Source organism: Chelonoidis abingdonii, chromosome 4 (genome assembly GCF_003597395.2).
Source record: "Chelonoidis abingdonii isolate Lonesome George chromosome 4, CheloAbing_2.0, whole genome shotgun sequence".
Classification (NCBI taxonomy): domain Eukaryota; kingdom Metazoa; phylum Chordata; order Testudines; family Testudinidae; genus Chelonoidis; species Chelonoidis abingdonii.
In genome coordinates, this window is record NC_133772.1 from 55,877,701 (window position 1) to 55,900,121 (window position 22,421).

Sequence of the window (22,421 nt, forward strand, 5' to 3'; positions counted from 1 at the left end):
CTACAGACATTGGGAGCTCAGCCAAGAATGCAAATAATTTTCAGAGACTGCTGTGGACTGTGGGATAGCTGGAGTCCTCAGTACCCCCTCCCTCCCTTCATGAGCGTCCATTTGAGTCTCTGGCTTCCCGTTACGCTTGTCACACAGCGCTGTGTATCCTGGAGTTTTTTATTCAAACGCTTTGGCATTTCGTGTTCTGTAACGGAGCTGGATACAACAGATTTGTCTCCCCATACAGCGATCAGACCTAGTATCTCCCGTACGGTCTATGCTGGAGCTCTTTTTCGATTTCAAACTGCATCGCCAGCCGTGCTGATCAGAGCTCCACGCTGGGCAAGCAGGAAATGTAATTCAAAAGTTCGCGGGGCTTTTCCTGTTTACCTGCCCGCTGCATCCGAGTTCAGATTGCTGTCCAGAGCGGTCAGTGCTGCACTCTGGGATGCCGCCCGGAGGCCAATAACGTCGATTTCCGTCCACATGAACCCTAATCCGAGTTATCACTATCGAATTTAGCGCTACTCCTCTCGTTTGGGAGGAGTTCCGAAATCGATTTAAGGAGCCGTTTAACTCGATATTAATGACGACGTCGTGTGAACGGATACAGCGTTAAATCGGTATATCGGCCATTAAACCGATTTAAAGTCGCAGTGTAGACCTGGCCTTAGACTATCTTCATCAGTGGTAGAAGGATGAAGATGCATTTTTAGCCTTTCATACCAAATGGGCACCAAGTGGAGACTGCGCTGTTGTTGACTGCTCTAGCATTTCTGGCGCCTCTTTGAAGGCTGCAGGATCTCTTTTAAGATGCTCAAGGTGTTGTGGTCAAGGCTATCAATGAGGTCAATGAGCTGAGTATCCCCTTTTCTGTCAAAATTTCCCACTGCTTGTTGATTCTTAAACATGAGTAGTTAGCTATTCCATCATGTTTCTACATATCTTTTCAAGTCAGTAGTAATGAGATTTTGGCTTGTGTGGATCAGTTCGGTTACTTCTTCCTCTTTCTGGCTTCCTGGTTTGTTAGTGTGCTCAAGTACGATATTTATAATGTGTGCTGAGCAGCTTATTCACACATAGGACTTGAGGGCTGCAACCATATTTGCTCCCCAGTCTGTAACAAAAACCATCTAGCTGGTAATGCTGTGTATATAAAATCCTCTGAATGCTTGAATAATAGCTGATTGAATGTTCTCTGCAGTTTTTGATTTCCCACTGTCAAAGTGAGTAACACAAAGCACCCACTCCACCATTCGGAACTGTTGTGGGTCTATGTAATGAACAGTTACTCCTAAATAGGCAACCTTTCTGTAATCATGCCTTCATAAATTGATGGTAACCCCTCCACCCACTGTGCCAAGGATGTTTTTCAATGCTGTGGAGATTTGTTTTCTTCTGCCATGAGTGCAGCATGCCGGGCTGATGTTGTGGAATGTGGTATTAGTGCATGTGCCTCCATTTGACCATATTTGGCACCCATGTTAATCAAACATTGAAAATATGCAAGGGATCCCTCACTGCTGACTACCTTGAAAGGTCTTATGTCTGTTGTTATAAACTTCAATAATTCCCAAGTCACAGTTGTCTTCATGTCTTGTGTGATAATGACACATTTCTTGGTGAGTATCTTCAGCAAACTGGATCCTGATTCGAGAATATATTTATGTTTAAGTAAGTTTGAAGTAGGGTTTTTATGGCTAGTAAAAGCACAGACTTTTTTGTATGCAACACAAAGGATATATCCAGCCACAGTATCTCTGTTTTCATCAATCTGAATTTATTCCAAATTGGTGATTTGCCTTTCTCATTTCCCTTCAAACTGTATGCACCAGTACTTAATTTCTTTTGAATTTCTTTCTCCATTGGCTTTTCAAATACAGAGTTTGGAATCTTTTCTGGAGGCAATTGGCAAGGAAGTGCAGATGGGTGACACAGTGACCATTTCAAATTGCACTGACAAACTGATAATGCCATATAAAAACAAAGTGAATTTTCACCGGTTTTAGCTGAATCCAAATAATTGTATCTGTATCCAATCTGTGATCTGCAAAGATGATAAAACAACCGATATCTGCGGATTTGCAGGGCTCTAGCCATAGGAATGGCGAAAGACAATTTTTTCTCAATCCTTAAGTGTCATTTTAAACTGATCGCATCCAGCTACCAAATTGGAATGACTAAAATATTTTGCTCCTGACATTTTATCCAGTGTCTATGTGGGGAAGTACATCTTTATCTTGAATAGCCTCCTTCAGTGAACACATATATCCTCACAATTATACTTGGGGATGTAGGTAAAATAGATTGAACAATTAGGCCATCCTCCAGCATGAGATTTTAGCTTTTCTTTTACTGCTACCTGATATGCCAGTGGGTCCAACACTCTCTAAATCAAAGCACAATCCAATGATGCACCCAATCATATCTCTCAAGCTTTTAATATTCCTTGAGAACATATTAAAATACTGTAAAAGCAGCAGTTCTAATCACTTCCTTTTGTTGCTTTCTGTGGATGCTCCTTTCAAGCTCTTTTACTGATTGAGATGCTTCACAGTTCTTGACCTCTGCCCCGTGACAGGATTTGAGATATCAGCTACAATGGACACTGTCCTGATGTTCTGATTTTTTTTTCATTTGCAACACCTCAGTTACATAATCTGTACATTGGTCAGGTACAAATGTGTTCTGTTATCACCCCAGGAAGAGTTGTAATAAATCAGATTAAATCAACTCCCATACACTACCACTAGAAATTCAGGTCATGGCAACAAAATCTATTTAGTATGCAGAGACTCCAAGTTCAGTGGGAGCTGGATTTCTCCTGTTGTCTGCAGTGATTGATGATTAATAGGCACAAATTTAATTCCTGCAGTGGGTGTTCTCCGTAAGCCAGGCTTATTTCAGATTCTGAGTCCAACAGTATTGTGGTTTTCCAGCCACTGACATCTCCAGACATACAGTAACAGGTATGTGGGCAGCTCATCACATGGACTATTCTAATAGTGGCTGCTGCATCAGCAACTTGTGGCTTCTCTCTGCTTGGACAATTCCATCTCCAAGGCCTGCAAATGCCATCTGGCCCAGGACTCACTTGGGAGTTTCTCTTATCTGACCCATTGGATGCCTGTGAATAGCTTCCAAGTGGGGTGCCTCCAATTTTTTAGCCACTTAACTAGTAATCACTTTGTGAAATGCTGCATCTAGTATAAAGAAGTCACCCTGAGGTGGGAATTAACAGCTGATACCTTTAAAGGAAACCCCAGTTTCTGTCTCCACATGTGTAACTGTGTATAATCTGGTCCTTAGGTTTATCTGGTATGTTATCTTCCTTCACCAGGAAGTTATGAAGTTCCCCTGTTAAACAGTTTATAAGCTGACTTTTCACATGGGATTCTCTCATGGCTGGCCAATAGCTAATCTTGTCAGTTCCAGATCTGAAGCAGCAGGTTCTGTTTCACTTGAGCCATCTCCTGGACAGGAGATGCAGGGAAAGCCCCATTGAACAGTCTCTGCAATGCACATAAATGCACAGGAGTTCTCCCACCATTCTTTCCAGTACTTCAAAAGAGCCAATCCCCCCACCATAGCGTTGGAACAAGTATTTGTAACTTCTGTAAGATCCATGATCCACAGCAGGAAACTTTTGGTAAAAGGCTTTGGAATCACCAATGAGACACTGCTAGGTACCGTTTTGCTTTCTTGTCAGACCACACATTCACAGAGAGCAACAGCCCGAAGTCTGTCAAGTATTCACGGTAAATTTCTTCTCAGGCAAAAGTGCTTCTGGCATCTTGAAGTCATTGTCATCAGCTGTAATATTTGCTTACAGAAATCAATATATTTATAGGCAGGGCCGGCTCTAGCAATTTCCCCGCCCCAAGCACGGCGGCACGCCGCGGGGGGCGCTCTGCTGCTCGCTGGTCCCGCGGCTCCGGCGGACCTCCCGCAGTGCAGGCGTGTCTGCAGAGTGTCATCTCGCGGCTCCAGCGGGAGGTCCACCGGAGCCGCGGGAGCAGCAGACCGTCCGCAGCCACGCCTGCGGCAGCTCCACCAGAGCCGCCTGCCGCCCTCCCAGCAACTGGCAAGAGCGCCCCCGCAGCGTGCCGCCCCAAGCGCGCACTTGGCGGGCGCTTGTGGCCTGGAGCTGCCCTGTTTATAGGGATACTACAACTAACAACTCAGTAACAACAGACAGGATTCAAATTTCCTCCTGTCCCCCCAGCAAGAGCACAGCATATTCAAAACAAACAGCTTAACACTACAATAAAGATAGAGCACCCATCTATTGATGAAGGTGCTGTCTGCACTGATCATTGTAATACATCAAAAAGAAATAAAAAACTATATAACAATTTCAAAGGACAAAAACTCAAGGAAATTTCACAGTGAGGCCACATATATCTGGAGAAAAGAAGAATTTATGCCCTATTTAAAACCCATTTTAGAATGCCAACTCTTAATTTGGAGTTGAGAAATTGATACCTGCATATTATAGAGATGAAGATCTTGATACCAATGCAACAAAAACTAGGTGTGATGACTCTAACACAGGAGATATATGCTGAGTGAGCCTAACTGTAGGTAAAATTCTACTGGCTTAATCCTGCATAAATACCTCTGCCAATTTGGCACGCAGTTTAGCAATTAGCAGTACACAAGTCTACGTGTTTTAAAGGTGTGAGTTACAGTCCTCAGTTCACCTTTGGAAAGAAAAGGGTGTACTCAGTCAGTATTCCAAATGTGAGATCAAAGAAACATTGACAACAGATTAAACATGTTTCATATATTGTTGGACCTGAGTCAAAGGCCCCGTTACACTACGCAGTTAAATCGATTTAAACGTGTTAAAATCGATTAACGCTGCACCCGTCCTCACTACACCGCCTGTAAATCGATTTAAAGGGCTCTTTAAATCGATTTCTGTACTCCATCAAAACCACAGGAGTTACCCTAAAATCGATTTTACTACATCGGAATTATGGTAGTGTGGACGGAAATCGATATGTTACTAGCCTCCGGGAGGTATCCCACAGCAGCCACACTGACCACTCTGGTCAGCAGTCAGAACTCCGATGCACTGGCCAGGTAAACAGGAAAAGCCCCGCGGACTTTTGAATTCTATTTCCTGTTCGGCCAGCGTGGAGCTCTGATCAGCATAGGTGACCACGCAGGGCTCAACAGCACAGGTAACAATGCAGTCTCCTGAGAAAAAAAAGAGCTCCAGCATGGACCACACAAGAGGTACTGGATCTGATCGCTATCTGGGGTGAGGATTCAGTGCTTACAGAACTCCGTTCGTCAAGACGAAATGAGAAAATATTTGAGAGAATTTGAAAGTCTATGATTGCAAAAGGACACAGGAGGGACTCAGTGCAGTGCAGAACTAAAGTGAAAGAGCTGAGGCAGGCATACAGAAAACCAGAGAGGCAAACGGAAAGGTCTGGAGCAGTCTGAAAAATGCCCGCTTCTATGCTCAGCTGCATGCATTTTGGGTGCCCTGCGCAAGAAGTACCCACCCCTGGCCGTGGATTCAGAGGTCAGGGTTGTAATATCAACCGTGGCTGAGGATTCTGCTGAGGGGGAAGATGACGAAGACGAAGAGGAGAAGAGATTGCTGATAGCACACAGCTCTCAATTGCCCACAGCAGCCAGGAGCTTTTTGAGAGCACAGAATTAAAACTCCCAGCCCACCCAAGCCACTATCCCAGACAGTGAAGCCATGGAAGGAACCTCTGGTGAGTGTACATTGTGTAAGTATCAATCAAAGCCACGCTTTGGTGGGGGGAGGGAAGGCTGGCGCTGGGCTTCTCTGGTGAGCAGGGAATCTTCCCAGCTACCAGCCCACGCTTTGGGTGGGGGGTAGGGAAAGGCTGGGCGCTGGGCTTCTCTGTGGCGAGCAGGATCTTCCCAGCTACCAGCCACGCTTTGGGTGGGGGGAGGGAAGGAGAAGATGAATAACAACTAGCTTACGGGATAGCAGCCATGCGCTGGGGGAGGAGTGGAAGAAGACCAGGGGGTTTGGTGTTTGCTGGTTCCTCTGAAAAGGAACAAGGCATCATAGGTCACTGTGATATAAACCCTGGAGAAGTCAAACATAAAGCCTTACCATGGCCCATGGAAGCTGAATTATGATTCCAGGACCGGGTCCTGCGTCTGCAGTGTGCTCACGAGGGACACAGGCACTCAGTATTAAAAGATGCAAAATTCGACCTTGTAGTGAAATCACATGTGCTAGGTAAGGTGCATAGTTTTATTCACTGTGAAAGAGTACAATCATTGTTCTGTAAAAATGTATCTTTTTACATACTTCTCTCCCTGTCTTCCCTCCCCCATGCAGCTGCGCACTTTTCTGTACTCCCTACCCCATCAGGAAGGCTAGCTAAAAGGCGAGGAGAAGAGAACTCGAGATGAAATGTTTTCAGAAATCATGGAAGTAAGCACAGTGACAGAGCTCATCAGAATGATTGGAAGGAAGTGATAGCAAAATACAGGAAGATGCCAGTGACCGGAGGATAGGAGAGACGACGCTCGAGATGAGAGATGGCGGCAGGAAGAAGAGAGGTGGCGACAGGAAGACAGGCAGGAAGATCAGAGGTGTAGGCAGGAAGATCAGCGATGGCGTGATGCAACGCTGGAGCTGCTGCGTGATCAAACTGAGATCCTCAGGCGCATGGTGGATGTTCAGGAACAGCAGCGGGTTACAGGAGTGCCACTGCAGCCCATGTTTAACCACCCTCAAAGCTCCCCACATTCCATATATCTCCTCACCCAGACGTGTTAGAACGCGTGGGGGACGGATTTCTGCACCAGCCACATCCACCCCCATGGACAGCCAACCAAAAGGCTGACATTAAGCTGAAATGTGCTTAATGGGCTTTTCCTTTCTTCCGATCCTCCTCCCGCTACCACACCATGCAAGGATACCTAGATAATTCTGTGCCTCTTTTATAATTACTTTTTAATCAAAGAATACATCCAAAGGAGGAGGGTGGGTTTTTTTTTACAGGAATGATTTTAAGACAAGAATTATGATTTTAAGCAATACCAAATTGCTTATAAACAGAATATGACTTTTTAAAAATATACGGACTTTTATTTCCTTCAGCAAGCTGGTAAGTTTAAGGGGGAGGGTGGGTGCTTACAGGGACGCCTTTAGAAGGGGGGGGACAATAGGTATTTCACAAGGGAAACAAACACAGCAGCCCACCGTACACAACTGGCACTGCCACTGAAATACTTTTCAAGGTTCCTCTGAATGCGCATCACCTCCTGGTGTGGCTCTTCTAATCGCCCTGGTGTCTGGCTGCATCGTAGCTCAGCGGCCAGGTGATTGCCCTCAGCCTCCCCACCCTCAGAAAGGTCTCGCCCTCTTAACTCTACTACAGAAGATTGATGGAGAACACAGCAAGCACAATAGCAAAGGGACATTCTTTTGGCTGAAGGTCTGAGCGAGTAAGTTAATTGATACGTGAAAGTGACTCCTTTAAACGGCAAATCACACTCTAAACCACCATGCCTGCACTTGCTCAGCCTGTAGTTAAAACAGCTCCTGACCACTCGTCTCAAGCTGCCCTGTAGTTATCCGGCTTCATTGATCAGCGCATCATGGGGGTAGGCTGGGTCCACCCAGAACGACAGGCAATCTCAAACATCGCCACTTTATTTTCTGGTCTGGAAAGTAATTTCCTTGTCTGCAGCCGTTTAAAGAGACGTTGGTTGTTTTCTAAGACGCGAGCGTCATGAACCCCTTCCTAAGGGCCATCCCCACGTGGATGCTGCGTGAAAACGATTTCCACTAGTGCTTGCAGCACCAGGAAAAATACACCCCTTGCGGTTCACGTCTAGGTGCCTGTGCTCTGGCGGCAAGATAGGGATATGGGTTCATCTATGGCCCCTCCACAGTTAGGGATATCCCATTGCCAGGCAAAAGCCATCCACTATCACCTGCACGTTTCCAGAGTCACAAAACTTTCGTTAGCCAGACAGCTTAATATTCTTTGGCTACTTGACATCACAGCAGACACAACCCCACAGTAAAAATTTTCCCAGTCAAAATTGATTCCCCTGAAAACTGTAGCGTGTCTGGAGTTGTAAGCTTCCGAGGGCTATTGCCACTCGCTTGCCTCACTGTGAGGCTGGCTCTCATCTTAGTATTATGGCGTTTACAGGGCAGGGGCAAACGAGCAAGTCACAAAAGTCAAAAGAAAGTGCTCTTCACGCATAGCGAAAGTTTTGAAGCCACTGAAATCGTCCACACTGCAAAACATGGCGAGTCACCAGTCTGTGCTTGTTTCCCGTGCCAAAAATCAGCGTTAAATGCGTAGAAGCTGCCCCCATTACCAAGCAGTAGCTCAAAGATCTGGTCCTGCGGTTAGGGAGAATTTCAGTCTCCATGTCGTCATCGCCTCTCGTCGCGTGCAATACATGTCGTAGCTGCCTCCTCCTCCTCCTCCTCCTCATCCCTCTCTGAATTTGCAGTTTCATGGCTCGCCATTAGACAGCACGAGAGGCCGCGGAGGTGGTTACAACTTGCAGATTGCTATACTGATCTCAGCAGGGTCATGGTCTCAGAGGTTCCATGCTTGCTGTGCTATGGTGTTTGCCTCTCTTCACCAGGAAAAAAAAGCGCCGAAATTAGTTGGCGGGACTTAGCTTTCAGCAAAAGGGAGAGGTTGAGGTGACCCAGCACCACCACCGGGACTAATGTTTTGTGCCACCATCAGCACTAGGCTCTCACCAGGAAGTGGGAACAGTGGGATAGCTGTGGAACAGCGTACCCACAGGCAACGCTCCGAAATCGAGCTAGCCTTGAGACATGGACGCACACAATTCGTTTAAGGAAAAATCCTAGTGTGGATGCACTACATCGATTTTATAAAATCGGTTTCATTAAAAATCGTTTAAACAATTCGAATTAATCAGTAGTGAGACATGTTCAAATATACAAAGCTAGAAGCGTTCAGGATGACCAGCAAAAAGAATTTAACAGTTGGCTTAAGGGAATTCAAAAAAGAAACATTTGACTTTTTTACATAAATTATTTCACTTTTGAAAGGACGTGCATTTTTAGACAATTTCATAAACACTAAGAAGAAGATATTCCAAATACATTTAAAATGTGACAAATTAAAAACTGTGATGAAAGCAAATACTTTTCTCGTGTCACGTAATTAGGCTGATGGGAACTGTCACCACAGGTATGTCCATATAAGCAAGAATTTAGCAAGATCACAGATTTCAAGGTCAGAAGGGAAACCATTGTCATTATCTAGTCTGACCTTCTGAACAACCAGCCAAAAATTTTTCCCCCAAAAATTAAATTTCTGAAGTATAATAAAAACCTTTTAGAAAAAAAAAAACCAAAGCCAAGGTCCCCCGTTTTTTTTTAATTTAAAAATTGTTAGAGAATAGAAAGAATCAGCATGACTCTTGGTAAATTGGTTCCCAGGGGTATATAGCCCTTACTGTGTTTTGCCTTATTTCCTGTTTTGAAATTTGTCTATGATTCAACTTCCAGCCATTAGAATCGTGTTAATACTTTCTCTGCTGATTGAAGGCCCATTATTAAATATTTGTTCCCCGTAGATACTTATTAATGAATCTAATCCATTCAATGAACGCAGGAAGAAAACATTAACAAAAGTTCTTATCTTTGTTAGCTCAAGAGCCCAGTCTATTTAGCTTATCACTATAAGACATGTTTTCTAATCCTTTAATCATTCTTGTGGCTCTTCTCTGAAACTTCTTCAGTTTATCAACGTTGTTCTTGAATCATGGGCACCAGAACTGGACACAATATTACAGAAGTGGTCACAGCAGTGCCAAATATAGAGGTAAAATAATCTCTTTACTCCTACTCAACACTCCTCTGTTTATGCATCCCAGGATCACAGACTACTGCAGCAGCACAGGAGCCAGCAAACAGAGCTGTAAACAGGGGAGTTTAAGTGGTAGTTCTGTTGGAGGAGACAGCATTTGTAGAGGCTGTTAGGGGCAGTGTGCTGGGAGAGAAGCTGAGCCCTGATTAGGGGGTGGGGCTTTTCTGATTAGGTGTCCTATAAAGGTAGCCAGGCAGTGGCACAGACAGTGGCAAAGACATAACGAAGATGACTTTGAGCAGATGATGGAGCAAAGACACGAGGAGGCTGAAGGGAAAAGCTCAGACTTGCAGTTAAAAGCAGGACCAAAGAACTCTGAGGGGAGACTGCTGGGTGAGGAAAGTGGACAGTGGAAGCATGTGACTAAGAGAACCAGACAGAGGAAAAGATGGGCTAATGAAGGAGAAATAGAGCATTCATGGACAGAGGACTTATCTCTCGGGATGGACTTCACCTGAGTAGGGAGGGAAATAGACTTCTAGGACTGAGGCTGGCACAACTGATTAAGGGAGCTTTAAACTAAATTTTGGGGGAGATGGCTGGGAGATGTCCAGGTAACCTCCATGCTGGATTTTAACATTGAGAGGGAAGGAAACGAAGTAAGAAAGGATACAGCTGTGGGTAGGAGAATGGACATAAGCAGGAAGTGTAATGTAGACACCAGTCTAATAGATGATACTGAAGGTAGAATGTCTGTGCCTAATCAGATAAAGAACGTGAGCAAAGCCAAACAGCAAAAATTAAGATGTTTGTACACCAATAAAAGAAGCCTAGGTAAAAAAATGGAGGAACTAGAGCTACTGGCGCAGGAAGTGAAACCAGACATTTTAGGGATAAGAGAAACATGGTGGAATAGTAGTCGTGACTGGAGTACAGGTATTGAAGAGTATGTGCTGTTCAGGAAAGACAGAAATAAAGGCAAAGGTAGTGGAGTAGCATTGTATATCAATGATGAGGTAGATTGTAAAGAAATAAGAAGTGATGGAATGGATAAGACAGAGTCTGTCTGAGCAAAAATCATATTGGGGTAAAAAGCTACTAGATCCTCCCCTGGGACAGTGCTTGGAGCATGCTATAGATCACCGGGCTCTGATTTGGATATGGATAGAGATAGAGACCTTTTTAATGAAGTAAACACTAGTGGGAATTGTGTGATCATCAGAGACATTAACTTCCTGGATATAGACTGGAGGAAAAGTGCTAGCAGTAATAACAGGGCTCAGATTTTCCTGGATGCAATAGCTGATGGATTCCTTCACCAAGTAGTTGCTGAACAAACAAGAGGGGATGCCATTTTAGATTTGGTTTTGGTGAGTAGTGAGGATCTCATAGAAGAAATGGTTGTAGGGGACAACTTTGGTTAGAGAGATCATGAGCTAATTCAGATTAAACTAAATGGAAGGATAAACAAAAAAATAGATCTGTGACTAGGGTTTTTTATTTCAAAAGGGCTAACTTTAAAAAATTAAGGAAATTAGTTAGGGAAGTGGATTGGACTGAAGAACTTGTGGATCTAAAGGTGGAGGAGGCCTGGAATTACTTCAAGTTAAAGTTGCAGAACTTTGAGAGCCTGCATGCCCAGGATATCATCACAGAGATCTGGATGACCTTGTAAAACTGGAGTATAGTAATAGGATGAAATTTTTAATAGTGAAAAGTGAAGGTCATCTTTAGGGGATTAATAACCAAGAATTTTTGTTAAAGCTAGGGACAACTCAGTTACGAAGTAACAAGAAGGAGAAGGACCTCGAGTAATTGTTGATCACAGGATGACTATTGAGCCACCAATGTGATATGGCCCATGAAAAAAAGCTAATTTGACAGTCTGGGATGCATTAGGCGAGGTATTTCCAGTAGAGCATAAAGGAGATGTTAAGTACCCATTAACAAGAAGGTATGGTAAAGACCTCATCTGGAATACTTGTGTGCAGTTCTGGCTCGCCATGTTTAAAGAAGGATGAATTCCAAAACTGGAACAGGTACAGAGAAGGCTACTAGGATGATCCAAGAATGGAAACCGTCTTAATGAAAAGGAGACTCAGAGAGCTTGCTTGTTAGCTAACCAAAGAAGGCTGAGCGGGGATATGATTGCTCTCAATAAATATATCAGAGGGATAAATACCAGGAAGGGAGAGGAATTATTTAAACTCAGTACCAATGTGGCACAAGAACACATGGGTATAAACTGGCCATCAGGAAGTTTAGCCTTGAAATTAGATGAGGGTTTCTAACCATTGGAGGAGTGAAGTTCTGGAACAGCCTTCCAAGAGGAGCAGTGGGGGCAAAAGACATATCTAGCTTCAAGACTAAGTTTGATAAGTTTATGGAGGGGATGGTATGATGAGATAGCATAATTTTGGCAATTAATTGATCTTTGACTATTAGCGGTAAATATTCCCAATGGCCTGTGATGGGATATTAGATGGGGTGAGATTTGAGTTACTACAGAGATTTCTTTCCTGGGTGTCTGGCTGGTGAGTCTTGCCCACATGCTCAGGGTTTAGTTGATCGCCATATTTGGGGTCGGGAAGGAATTTTTGTCTGGGGCTGATTAGCAGAGGTTTTTTGCTAAACCCTGGGGTTTTTTTACCTTCCTCTGCAGCGTGGGGCACGGGTCACTTGCTGGAGGATCCTCTGCACCTTGAAGTCTTTAAACCATGATTTGAGGACTTCAATAGCTCAGACATAGGTTAGGGGGTTATTACAGGAGTTGGTCGGTGAATTCTGTGGCCTGCATGGTGCAGGAGGTCACACTAGACAATCATAATGGTCCCTTCTGACCTTAAAGTATAGGATCACATTAGCTGTTTTGGCCACAGCATCATACTGGGAGCTCATGTTAGCTGATTACCCACCTCAACTCCCAAATCTTTTCAGAGTCACTGCTTCCCAGGATAGAGTCCTCTATCCTGAAAGTATGGCCTACAGTCTTTTTTCTTAGGGGGGTGTGTGTGTATATATATATATATATATATATTCATTTAGCTATAATAAAACATACCTTATTTGCTTGGCCCAGTTTACCTGCAGGACCCACTTGATGTTAATTCCCCATTTACATTTTGAGACCTATCCATTATCCAGTTTTTAATCCACTTAATGTGTGGCATGTTAGTTTTATAATGTTCTAGTTTTTTAATCAAAATGTCATGCAATACCAAGTCAAACATCTTACAGAAATCTATTATTTCAACACTGTTACCTTTATCAACCAAACTTGCAATCTCATCAAAAAAGATATCAAGTTAGTATGACAGGATTTATTTAAATTTTGCAGTTGCACTAAATCCAATATCAATTGACTGTCAGGAAATAGTGGGAGTAGAGTTTGAAAGTTTGGGTGAATATACACATATATGTGATCATCTCAATGGATTGCTGAAGTGCTACTTTGTCTTATGGGGTTTCCATCTGAAAAATAGCTTCTGCCTTTTTTGGGTTGTCCTGAAGACTGTGTCCACTGAGTATGTGCCCCATAGAGATGATTTCTTCCATCCCAGTTTGGTAGTTTGCTTTAACTTAATTCCCAGGAGACAGAACTTTTTAGTGTAGAATTTTCTGGAAACAGCATCCACCTCAATATTTCTCATGGGTGAGCATTCATGTTGAAATCTCCTTTGGCCTTAAAGATTAAAATAGAGCAATCCAACATGAACGCTGCCTCATGAGAAGTATAGAAGAGGATACTGTTTCTAGAAAGCCCTCCTTCCTTCCCAAAAAAGTACTCTTGTCTAGATCTTTGACAAGGATTTCAAAGTCTGTAGGTGCTAATCGCTGCAAAGGGACAATGAAGGCTTCAGTTTGTGACCCACACTAAATGAATCCTACACTGTTTACCTATCTCAAGAGGGAGAGAAATAAGGTGTTAAAGGGAAACTGATATAAAAACTGCAAAAATAATTTGACGCTCTCATACACAGTGGGCCAAATTAGACTCTAAATCACACCAGAGTAAACAAGTGTAAACACTACGTTATTCTGGTGTAACAGGACAGAATTTGCCTCACTGGGCACCCAAAATTAGTGGAATTTTTTTATCTTAATATATTTGTGCCTCAGTTCCCCATGTGTAAAATGGAAGTGAAAAGTACACGGACACTGTAGTGATGAGTACAGCAGGCTAGAAAAGAATTCTATTTAGCAAAATATTTAGATATTTCAAAATTTGTTCTGATTCTGCATCAGAACAAAAGCGAAAAGGAGAGAAACCACCCCAGAATAGCCAACAGCCCAGGGATTATGCTAGTTACCTGGGCTGTTCAGGCAGAGGAAAGACTTGAACCTGTTTGGGTTTCAACAAATTGGCATTTTCAGATGGAAATATGTTTTGTTGAAAAATTCCCTAGTGCTAAGCATCACAGAAAGGCCCATGAGGAAATTTAATAATACTGTGTTTAGAGCAGGGTTTGTATAGTGTGCAGTAAATATGGCCCGGGACCCCATACTGAACAATGAGGAGAAAACAAAATTTGTAATAGATAATAATTAGGTAAACCCTGAATGAAGCAGGGTCCTATTGGAAAAGAATAGTAATCTGATCGTGTAATTAAAGCTTGCATTACATTACAAATGTGCTAGAGGGACAAACTACAGGTGCACAGAATGGACAGTCTGATGGTGTTTGGATGTGGGTCCATGATGTGATCCACAGGGTCATAGTGCAATAGTGAGAAGTGTTTTTATGGTGAGTAGTAGGTTGTGTGACATGATAGCAAGACCACGGTTCTGTAAGATGGAATAACGGTGCAAAAGGAGGTGGTGGGACCTTGGAGTGTACCAGAACAGTGGCTCCATTGTGCAGGGCTATGACATAATGACGGGGTTATGGTGCAGTGGCAGGCGGGCTGGGATTAGGGTTGCCAACTTTCTACTCACACAAAACCGAACACCCTTGACCTGCCCCCTACCCTGCCCCTCAGCAGAGCCCCTCCCCCACTCACTTCATCCTCCCCTCCATCTCTCAGTTGCTCTCCTCACCCTCACTAACTCGTTCATTTTCTCTGGGCTGGCTCAGGGGCTTGTGGTGCGGGGTGTGTGAGAGGGCTCCAGCTGGGGGTGCGGGCTCTGGGGTGGGCCCAGAAGTGAAGAGTTCAGGGTGTGGGAGGGGGCTCCGGGTTGAGGCAGTGGGTTGGGATGTGGGAAGGAGTGAAGGCTCCGGCTGGTAGTGCAGGGATCTGGGGTGGGTCCAGGGATGAGGAGTTTGGGGTGTAGGAGAGGTCTCCGGGCTCGGAGGTGTAGCCAAGGCAGGGGTTTGGAGTATGGGAGGGGGCTCCAGGTTGAGGCAGAGGGTTGGGGTATGGGACAGGGTTACGGGTTCCAGGATGGGGCCAGAAATGAGGTGTTCAGTATGTGGGAGGTGGTTCTAGGCTGGGGGAGTGGGGCCAGGGATGAGGGATTTGGGGTTCAGGAGGGGGATCAGGGCTGGGGTAGGGGGTTGGAGCATGGGAGAGGATCGGGGTGCAGGCTCTGGCACCTCAAACAGCTTCTGGAAGCAGCATGTCCCCCTCTGGCTCGTATGCAGAGATGTGGCCAGGCTACTGTGTATGATGCCCTGTCCGCTGGTGCCACCCCCGCAGCTCCCATTGGCTGCACTTACCAGCCAATGGGAGCTGTGGGGTTGGTGCTTGGGGCAGGGACCAGCATGCAGAGCCCCCTGGCTACCCCAACATATAAGAGCGGGAGGAGGGACATGCTGCTGCTGCTTCCAGGAGCCATGCAGAGCACCCAGGCAGGGAGCCTGCCTTGTCCCGCTGCGCCATTGACCGGACTTTTAACAAGCACAAGAGTCCCTTTTCAATGGGGTCTGGTCGGAAACCTGGCAACCCTAGTTGGGACTGTGGGGTGAACAGCAGGGCCAAGAAGTGGCGGTAGGAAGTGATCTTGTGGCAGCTGGCGGGGTAGGCTAGTGGGACTGGCTCTGGTGTGGACGGGGCGGTGTTTGAGGACACAGTGCAGGCGGGAGGATTGTGTGCAATGGCAGGGTGCCGGGCTGGGTATGAGTTGTAGCGAGGGGCATTTGGGGCTGTGGCAACGATGGCAGGGCCATGGCGTGAGGTGGGGTCGGCAGCGTGGCTAGTGAGAGGACTGGTCAGTAGCGTGTGGCTGGGCCATGAGGTTTTGCGGCATGTTGTGGCTCTGTGGCGGGACGGGTCGCGCTGGGGGGCCTGGGAGAGCGGTACTGCCTGGCCCAGCGGCGGCGCCCGCCCAGCAGCGAAGCACCGACGGGCCGGAGCATTTCGCCCCAGCCCCTTACAGCGGCCCCGCAAGGGCGCCTCACGCGTCCGCTACCGGCCAAGCAACGACGCCCTCCCCCAGCCGCCCTCTATTGGCTTCTCTCCGACCTCAGCCCGCGGGCAGGTGTATCGCTACTGATGGCTCCGAGAATCTACCAATCAGCGGCGCTTTTCGCTCGGAGAGTGGCGTTCGCGGGAGCCAATAGGAAGGTGGATGGCACGTGCCGCGCAGAGGCCAATGATAGTGGTTGTTCCAGGCCCTGTTGGGTTTCTGGGAAGCAGGGAGCCGGGGCGGCAGGGTGAGAAGCGACGGGCGGGGCTGGAAGTAGCCGGCTGCTGCTGAGATTATCCGACGCGAGGGACCTTCAGGCTCAGAGGGGCTAGCGGCAGCATAACGGTACGGGGCGCTGCCGTGAGCGGGCCTGGGCGGGCGGGGAGCCCCCTGTGGGGGTGGGAGCGCTGGGGTCTTGGGGGGAGGGGGCGGAAGCGCGAAGCCCCCCCCGCTGCGGGGGAGGGCGCTGTCTCCGGGCAGGGCAGTTGGGTGCGCTGTCAGGGGGTGCCGGGGCTGGGTGCCGGGGTGGGAGGTGCTGGGACAACTCGGGTGGGGGAGGCGCTTCTGGCGCTGGGGGAGCACGGTGGGGGGGCAGCATAGCCAAGGAGTAACAGGGGCTGAGGCTGTCTCGGGTATAGGGACAGTACTGGGGTTTTCTGTCTGACAGCAGGGGGATCAACACAGATTCTTCCCCAAATTGTATGAGCTTTGTAGATGCATTCATCATGATGCTATGGGTGTGTTCGTCCTAAACGTTAACTATCTTGTTTTAGATATAAACTTTTTTGTGCTATGTGGATTGATGGCTCTGTTCCCTGTAATGTGACACTATAATGCTGCTGCGTTTGCATTTTCATATGTAGGACTACATCCCTGCTGTTAAATGAAACTCCTGCCTGCTTTAAATGATTTCTCTCAGCTTGTGTATTTCTTGGACTTCAGTCTCTTTTGGAAGGGGGATTTTTTTCCCCCATACCTCCTCCCGGTAGTCTTGTATATGAAGAGGGGTCTTGCAAAGAGCAACACACCCACTCTACCATTAGTTCATCATCATATACTTCCTACTTTTTCTCTTACTAGTGTTTTCTTATTGGTTGGGCCTCCTTGTATGGAGTAAAGCACTGTCCTTCCATACGAAAGCTCTCTGCTCCCTGCCTGGCAACCACTTCTGAGGCATTCTGTCTCTCCCCCCTCCCCTCCAGTGTAGCTTACTGCTCTTATCATAGCAGCATTAAAACAGCTATGAGGGAAGGGGAGGGAAGCTGCTAGAAGTAGCACCTACTGGATGGGAAACAGAGAGTAGCATTCAAGGAAGGGGACGCAACCTCACTTCTTGCAATCCAAGAGTCTATGAGAGGATGGGAATTAAAACTGCCAACTTCCTCATCTGAAGATTTTTTCTGTCCAGTGCTTCCACATGAGTGGGGAAAGGACTAGGTGGGGTTATAATCACTCTGATGCACCAGGGCTTTAGGTTGCCTTAGGCCAGGAGCTGATGGAGGTGGAACTCTGAAGTGTTGTATTGACAGCTCTTGCTGAGTGGAAACAAAGGGTGACTTTCTTGCCTGAGGTCTGGTCATACAGTTTAAGGCTAGATACTAAGGGTATGGCTACACTTACATTTGTACAGCTGTGTAGGGAAAGCGCTGCAGTGTGGCCACACTGACAGCTACCAGCGCTGTAGTGTGGCCACATCTGCAGCATTTGCAGCGCTGTTGGGAGTGGTGCATTGTGGGCACTATGCAGTGTTCAAGTGGCTGCAACGTGCTTTTCAAAACGGGGGTGGGGTGGAGTGGAGTGTGACAGGGAGTGTGGGGGACACAGCTCCAAGAATCCACTCTCTCTGACACTGTTCTCAGCTCCCTGCCTTGCAAGTTCTAAGGACTGGAAGATACACAGCATCTACCTTCAATCATTTTAAAAGTTTTGACCCTTCCCCCACCCCTCTCTCATTTACTAAATGCAAATTATGCACTCCTAAATAGCCTTCAGACCACATAAGCAGCTGCTCAACATGGACTCCCTCCACCCCTCTCTCCTCAAGCAAACAGCTGTGAACATTCCAAAGCAATTCCCCTGCCTCCCCTCGCTTGCTGGAAGCAAAGAGCAGCTGTGGTTTGTTTTTTTAGGTAAGTAAGTCTTGGGGAGCTTGTAGTTCAGCCATTCTTCCGGTTTGTTGTGGACAGGAATTCTGGGATACCTCTTAATACCCTGGAGGCCAATAAAAGCACTTTTGGTGGCCACACTTGATGAGCAGCGCCGCATCACCAGCGCTGGAATTGCTACACCCCAAGCAGACCAGGTGTACAGCTGGCACTGCAGCCAGGGAGTTGCAGCACTGGCTGTGCTTTGCAAGTGTGGACACAAAGTGAGTTGCAGCGCTGCAACTCTCCAGTGTAGCCAAGCCCTAAGGCTGACCACCTAGATATCATAGCCACCAGCACCCACATGCTAATTCCAACAATTGAAACTCAATCAAGGTATTACAGCCCACAGATGACTAAACTGCTACATGCCACAGGCAGAGAATAGGAGGGACCAAAGTGCATTGGTGCTCAAGGCCCCACAGCAATAGAGAAATAATTAAATGAGATATACCTAGATAATACTGGCAAGTGTGCAGAACCTACCCACTGCAAAGGAAGGCAAAAAACCCCAAAGTCACTGCCAGTTTGACCTGGAAAAAAAATTCCTTCCTGACCTTGCATATTGTGATGAGTTAGACCATGAATATGTGAGTGAGACCCAGACACCCAAGCACCCAAGACAGAGAATGCTTGGTGCTACTTCAGAGCCCTCACCGTCCGTGTTCAATTTTCCATCTTGAGTCGTGGCTATCGCTGATGCATCAGAGGAAGATGATCATATCTCCCCCGTAGAATATTTGGGGGACATGAGCTTCTAGGATCTTAAGACATAAATCAGAAGTGACCCTCAGGGCTGCTGAGCATCACCTCCCATAAAGTTTCACTCATTAATTTGTCCAGCTGTCTTTGGACAAATTAAAATTTAGGTCAACATAGCTATTGCAATCAGATGTGAAAATTACACACGCCTGAGTGCCGTAGTTGTGCCAATTTAGCCCTCAGCATAAACATAGGTAAGTTGACAGAAGAATGTTTGACATAGCTTTTGCAACTCAAGAAGATGGAGTTTCTACAGTGAAAGAAAATCCCTTTCTGATGCTGTTGTCTTTGTCTACACTCCAGAGTACAATGCAATAGCTATGGTGCCATAGCTATGCTGCTGTAGTGCCCATAATGTAGATGTGGCCTGAGGCTTGACAAAAGTGTTGATACCTGTTATGTACAACATTTTAAAGCGTAGTTGCCTTTGTGCAATAGGTGACTTTTAGAGAGGTTTTTTAATTGCACTTAGTGTGAATTCCTTAATACACTAGAAGTTAATGGTGAACTCATAGTCATAGTAAGCTAGCATGAAATTGGTGAAACAAAATCTTTCTGAAACCTGAGCAGCATGAAATGCCTTGGTGAAAGGTTCATATATGTATGCATTCTTAAGCATGTTAATAGTAACTATTAAAATAACATTCTGGCATAAAATGTAATCTTAATCAGTGCTTTATTTCATTAATCTCTGCCATCCATATTGTGTCTGAACTATGAATGCAGGGGGCTAAAGTAATGTGCAGTGTTACTCTGTGTACTGCAATATCTGGTCATGAGCTTTAAGAATGAGAAACCTTGTTATAATTCTTTCTTATGTTTGTTTGGTCTTTAATGGGGCTTTGACATATACCACTTTTTTCCCCTTGAAAAGCTTTTGTACACCTAGGAAAAACTGGTTTTGCAGTGATTGATTTTATGGTTTTGTTTTTTAGATTATAGAGCCAGATTGAGGAATTAGGGAGAAAATGTGTATGTTTTTAGCATTTCTTTGAAAAGAACAGATGTCAAACAGTTGATTTTTATTATTCTAATACTTAATTGTCATAAGTGATACTTCAAGGTAAGTATAGGCATAACTTTGTGATATTGGAACACATTGTAGCTGTTTAAATTTAAAACCATTTTCTCTAAAGATGAAAAACCTTCCTGTCCCAGTTCTAGTCATTTAATATTGGGGAGTGGTGAGGAGACTTGAATGTTGTGGGACAGTAATGGGTTTGGTTTTCTGGACATGTTCGTAAATTTTTCAAGCCCTAAAATGGTAACACTTGTTATCTTTGGTAAGCAGAGGCTGATGCATGTCTTGTAAACTTGAGGTACCACCATTTACCTCTGTCTCCTGAAAAGGCAAAGGAGCTCTCTGTTGCTCTCCCACTACAGAGCTTCATAGCTGTAGAGAGGGCATGTCTATCCAGTCTCTTGGCTGGTGTAAGCAGAGGGCACTCTTCAAGTTGCTGCTTTTCAGCCTCTGTTTTTTTAGGCTTCTCTGTGAATAATTCTAGTTCTTGATTCTGCTGTAGTTAAATAGCCTTTCTGAGCATCTGAAGTGTGAAACTGACAGTGTCAGTTTCACAGCTTTTCCCTGACTCTGAGTAGAAGCTGTGCGGTTTACTGGTATTGTTTGTTTGATTCTGAAGTTGCTTGGAAAAGCTACCTGAGTAGCAGCAGCAGAACAGGACTTGTCTGTGAGCAAAGAAAAGCAGTACTGTATCACTTACACTGCATTCACGTTTGGAAGGCTGTCTTCATAATCACGAAGGCTATAAATTTTATTTTTAATATAGTCCAAATTATGCACAAAGATGCTTTAGGGGGCCCATACCTACTAGTGAATGTTTCCTACTTGCTAGTGGTTGGTTAGACTTTAGTGGTTAGTGTCTTGTTTATGCTACCAAGACATGCAGATACTGTTTAAGGAGAACAGGTTGTCAGTTTTTGCTCTAGTGTCATCTCTAATACTTCAGAAGCAAGTTTTGAGGAAGTAATATCTCAGGCAAACAATACCTGAAGGTAAGGTTCCAAAAAATCCAGTGCCACAGTAAAAGTTGTAGCTGTTCAATTCAGGTGTGATACCACTCTTATTAATGTAATATTTGCATATTCTTTTTTGGGAATGGGCATAATTTTCTAAGTAATGGAGCTAATTGTTGGAGGTGGGTCTTTGGGTTGGAGACCCCAGCAACTGCACGACTCTGTCAAAGGGGAAAGCAATCTAATATTTTTGGGTGGATGGTGAGTCAGAGAAGGGGTTCATATTTTATATAACTTGTTCACTTGGAACCTGAATATTTTTATGCTGTACCTTTTTGTGGGACAATTAAATGAACCATCACATTCTTACTGAAAAGGTGAATATATGCTTTAAAAGGGTGATGTGGTCTTACCAGCTTCAAAACTATGAAAATAGTAAGTAAATTTAATGGAAACTGCAGAGATGGTTTTAATGAATCTTTGCTTAAACATAAATGTAATAACTGCATTGTCATGAATCTGACCTTGGCATAGCTCCCCTTTAGGGGTTACATAGGGAGTGCACATGCATCCTCACCCCTGTGGATGCTATAGAATGTGTCAGTCTAGAGGGGCTGTCTTACTGCCCTCTGCTCAAGGTTTTATGAATGTTTCTTCCCCTCTCAGGGTCCCAGGTGAAACAAACAAGCCAGTCCAGAGTCAGCAAGTGAGGCTAAATAAAAGCATAAAAGGAAAAATGAGAACCTGTAGGCAGCTTCAGTAAGGATATTGGTCTCTTTGACTTCAGAGAGCCTTGGAAGTATCACAGTATGCTCCAGAGTTCACTGGGTCTCCAGTATAACTGTCTTTCTCCCTCTTAGCCCAGAGGATCTGTTTTCTCCTTTCTTCAGGAGTAGAGGCTGTGTTGTCTGACAGATCTCTGTCTGGGAGCTGGTGAGCTCAACAGCCTATTTTCTGCCCAGGGTTTCTCCCTTCTGTGTGGAGGTCCCTCCTTTTAACTCCTCCAGCCCTTGCATGATGTGCAGATGTGGTGGGGTGGGGCAGGGCATCTGTAGCCCAAAGCAGATTCTTACCGCACCCTGGTGTGGGGTTTGTATACCCCCTCACATGGATTTCAAATACAAATTAATAGACTAATAGGGGCTGTTCAGAATGAATAATGAAATTATCTGAGTGTAATGGCAGAACTTCTTGAACTGTCTGCATTCCTAACAGGATTTGGGGGAGAAGACATGTTCTGTAGCTTGCTTGGAAAAACTACTGTACCTAATAGCACCCTGCTAAACATGGCTTGCTGCTTAATTGGGCTGATTGCATGGTCAACATCAACATATCAGAGGGGTAGCCGTGTTAGTCTGGATCTGTAAAAGCAGCAAAGACTCCT

At 45.3% G+C, this 22,421-nt stretch overlaps 1 protein-coding gene across 6 annotated transcripts in view; it reads left to right on the plus strand.

Moving 5' to 3' along the window:
* The first annotated feature begins 16,358 nt into the window (after positions 1 to 16,358).
* Positions 16,359 to 22,421, plus strand: part of FAR1 (fatty acyl-CoA reductase 1) — a 96,342-nt gene continuing 90,279 nt past the window's right edge. For all 6 annotated transcript variants that reach the window (XM_032788238.2, XM_032788237.2, XM_032788239.2 and 3 more), the window contains exon 1: positions 16,359 to 16,502. The gene's annotated coding sequence lies outside the window, so the exon portion shown is untranslated. The remainder of the gene's footprint in view (positions 16,503 to 22,421) is intronic.